Below are 4,631 nucleotides of genomic sequence, written 5' to 3' on the forward strand. Positions count from 1 at the left end.
CACGGCTTTGCTGGCACATACGCACTCTTTTGTCGAAATTTTCCATGACGGTTTTGCATAAATGTGGCTGAATTTCGTTGATACAGCGCTCAATTTCCTCCTTCAAGGCGTGGGTGGTCGTGGGCTTGTGGCATAAACCTTAGACTTCAAAAAACCCCAAAGAAAAAAGTCCAACGGCGTTAAGTTACATGATCTGGGCGGCCAATTCTGATCACCAAAACGGTGAATTTGCACGACTTGGAGATGACTCATGCAGTAATTGAATTGTTTCTCGGGCTGTATGGCATGTGGCACCGTCTTGTTGAAAACACATGTCGTCCACATCCATATCTTGCAATTTAGGCACAAAAAAATGGATTATCATGTAGCGATAGCGAGCACCATTAACTGTTATTGCCTTACCAGCCGCATTTTCGAAGAAGAATAGACGATGATGCCTCCAGCCCAAAATCCGCACCAAACAGTGACACGTTGTAGATGCATTTGTTTCTTAACAATCACTCGTGGATTTTCTGAACCCCAAATGCGACAATTTTGTCGATTAACGAAGCCATCAAGATGAAAATGAGCCTCATCGCTGAAGATGATTTTGTTCGAAAAATAAGTATCCATTTGTTGTTGTTCCATAATCCATTCAACGAACTCTCTTCGCTGTGTGTGGTCAGTAGGTTTCAGTTCTTGAGTCAATTGAACTTTGTAAGCATAAAGATGCAAATCTTTCGTGAGAATACTGTAGAGAGCTTCTCGAAATGCCTAATTCAAGACCACGGTGCCGAATTGATGTTCCTGGACTCTCAACAACACTCTCACGAACTGCTTCGATGTTTTCTGTTGAACGACTTGTTGAAGGACGGCCAGAGTGTATAAGATCACTAATTGATCCAGTTTCCTTGAATTTTTTAATGAATCTTTTCACAGTTGATGAAGTTAAATCACTATTCTGACCATATTTTGTACGAAAACCGCGAACTGTAGCTGCCAGACCTTCATTATTTTTAAAATATTGCTCAACAATGAAAATGCGTTGTTCTTTCGTGTAGCGCTCCATTTTTAATAACCCTGAACTGTCAGTTGTCACGCTGTCTTTTTTTTATATATATTCTTCTTTATATATATATATATATATATATATTAATGTATCAGGAAAGTGGTAAAATATATTCTGGAGGCCATTGAAAAAGCTTAGAAATTATTATTATTATTATTATTATTATTATTATTATTATTATTATTATTATTATTATTAGGCTGACCATATTGCCTTGATACAAAAACGTGACATTGGGACAACGAAAACGGGACGGGGGTTATGTAATATTCTGTATTCATGACAGAGTAAGACGACAAAAAAAAAAGTTTTATTACATAAACATACTGAGCTTACCATTATTCTTCAGTGACAAAACCCATGCAAAAATTTAGGTAGACGTAGGAGGGGAGGGGGGGGAACTGTATTTCACCACGATCGAACCATGAATATTTCTCCGATGAAGTGATTTTACGCAGCAAATTTCGGTCTTCCAACCAGGGATGTAGTCATAAAAGAAATAGTGTTACCTTGGAAACAAAAATTCAGAGCACGAAGTGCGGCATTATTATTATTATTGTTGTTGTTGTTGCGACGGCCATATGGCAGAGAGAGATTGCCTTGTTTTCGGAAACGAAAATGACAAGAGCGTCAAGCTGCTATTTTTTAACAGAAAGCTGAAAATGCATTATAAGTCTCATTATTATAATTCTTATAATTTATTATAATGAATTCATTATAATGAATTATAATGAATTAACTGGCATAGTACTCATTGTCTCAACACTTAATCTAGATTTCTCCTTCGAACATATACATTTCATAACAGAAAATATTCTCTCAACAGGTGCTGTACTTCCTGGATGACAAAGAATAAACTCTAAAATATTACAAAAGTCTTGAAAGTCTAGGGTTTTTCGCTCATTTCAGAAAAAATCTGTACTTTTGTTCCATCACTACACAGCTTGTCCGCTTAAAGAAATTTGAATTCTTTCTGGATCATCATTAAAACTGCAGTTTCTTCGCCTTTTTGATATTTCAAAGGTCTAAAAGCTTTAAAAAATAAGACTTAAAACTTTAAAAATATAAAATTTAAACCACCGGCATTGAATAACAAAACCACCGGTTAGCATACAGACAAAACAAAACTAACGCTACAGCAGAACAGCCGCCGCGTCTGAGACACGCAGGTGTTGCCAACATGTATTGTTTAATTTCTCTGAATAAATCACTACAGATATCGATATTTAGTATCAAACAATGCGACTCCATGGTTATACAAATTACTGGTATCCATGATATTGACATACGATTATAGATTATGAATAATAATTTATGATTGACCAATATTAAAGTATATTTATAGATTTTATTAAAACGACGGGAAGGCCGGAAAATATGAAAAAAAAAACGGTACGTATGGTCAGCCTATTATTATTATTGTACAGGTCTCAACGGAGTCAGAGGAAGACTCATCGTGGGAGATCCCTTATTCACTCACTAGCCATTATTCACACACTACCTATCATACTTTCCTTAAATTCATTCACTAATGAAGCTCATAACCCCCCTCTGGCAACCCATTCACTACCTTCTAAGCAAAAAATCTAGTCTTGACACCCTTGCTAACCACTCTCTTATACATCTTCCACTGGTGAACCCCCCCTTGTACTCTCCCCTCTTGCTATGTACTGAAAAACGTCTCTAGTGTTAATCCTACAAAACCCCTTTAATAACCTACATGATTCTACTATGTCTCCTCTTTTTCGCCTATCAGTTAATTTTTGAAGCCTACAGATCGTCAATCTATTCTCATAGGGAGCATTCCATAGACCTGCCTCAATCTTTGTCCACTTCTTCATCTTCTTTGGTTAGCTTCGTAATATGCCCTCTAAATTTCAACTCCCTGTCCACAAAAGACCCAAGTCCCTGGCCTCTCAATTTCCTGAAGTTCAGTTCCACCAATTACACGGCTTGTGATCTCTTCCCAAAGTGCATTACCTTATATTTGGCAACATTAAATTGGCAATCTTTGATCATACTGCTAGTCCTAACTCTTCCTGTAGGATCTCTGCAAGACGTTCATTTACCATTGCTTTTCTCAGTTTAGCATTTAACCAACAAATAACCGAGAAGGCAAGTGACCAGAGATGTGTCACAAGGGTCAGTACTTGGCCCTTTGTATATTTAGTGTCAAATCATTTCCTATATTATTGATATACAAATTAAACAACAAAGGACCAAGTACTGACCCCTGTGACACATCGCCGGTCACTTTCCTTCTCCATGAGTCAACTCCTCCATAAACCACTCTTTGAACGTCTGGCGAGTGGGGCAGCTGATATCAGAAAGAAAGAAGTGTGAGAAAAGAAAAATGAATGCTTAAATAAGAGACAGTGAAAAATCAAGGAGCGAGTCTTTTACGGCGATTCTATCATAAGAGGCAAACGATTGGCAAAAGGTTGACAAATCGTGCTTTCCAGGTGCAAAAATCAATGCTGTTAGTGAGGCTATTAGAACACAAAGGCTAAAGTGATATGATCATTTTGGCTCAAAGGAATAATTTGAAAGGAGAAAAGTGTAGCATGAGGGAAGACAAGTAAGAATTACTGGAAGTAGCAAAAGAAAAGCGTAAGAAAGTTAAGACAGTGAGTCTCTTGCCGGGGTATTGCAGAGTAAAGCTGAGAATGAGGGCCATAATAGCGAATGACACGATGCGTAGGTTAAGCATAATGAATAATGTGAAGTTTGTGGATGTGTGGAGCGAGTTTGAATGCGAAAGGACTTATGCAAGAAGAATGGTTTGCATCTGAATAGATTTGGTGTTCAGAGTCTGAAAAAAGTGTTATTGAATGAAATGAAAATGAATGTGCAAAATCAACGAAACTAGAGCTTTTAGTGGAAAGCTATTGAGTGAATATGCGGATATCAGTGAGGCAATTGAGTATAAGAATGTGTATAAAATGCCTAAGTTAGTATCCCTAGTAACAAACCAGAATGGGACAGTAAGTATGAAATATCAGGATAGCAGTGTGACTAAGGAGCTTTTGCACTTTATGTACACTAATGCCAGGAGCATTCGGAACAAGGGGAAGGAGTTTTGGGCATTGGTTAGTTCATCATGGCCAAAAGTTATTGCCATTAGTGAGGCATGGCTGACAGAAGATGATATAGTTAGTGGGATAAAATGTAAAGGGTGTAGTGTATTCAAGGAGGATAGAGAGAAAAAAATGGGAAGGAATGTTATTGATAATAGCCGACGAACTGCAACCAAAGAGAGTAGAAGTTCAACTGCAGGCCAGTGAAAATAGCACATTTGAGGTTACCTGGTGTGAGATAGACCCCATTAGAACAAAATATATAGTTGGATGCTTTTATAGCACAGAGGATGGAAAAGTTGATGAGGATAGTATGCATCGGCAAATAAGCTCAATGAGTGGAGTGAAGGTAATTATTATGGGGAATTTCAACTATGGGAACATAGATTAGAAGGAGGAGAGGACTCATGACAAGAAGAAAATAGAATTTTTGCAATTATTAAGGAATAATTTCCTGAGGCAGAATGTGATGGAATATATTAGGGGTTTGAAACTTCTAGTAATTG

The sequence above is a fragment of the Typopeltis vanoorti genome, chromosome 4, assembly GCF_054136105.1.
Source record: "Typopeltis vanoorti isolate ZY-2024b chromosome 4, IOZ_Tvanoo_1.0, whole genome shotgun sequence".
Taxonomy (NCBI): domain Eukaryota; kingdom Metazoa; phylum Arthropoda; class Arachnida; order Uropygi; family Thelyphonidae; genus Typopeltis; species Typopeltis vanoorti.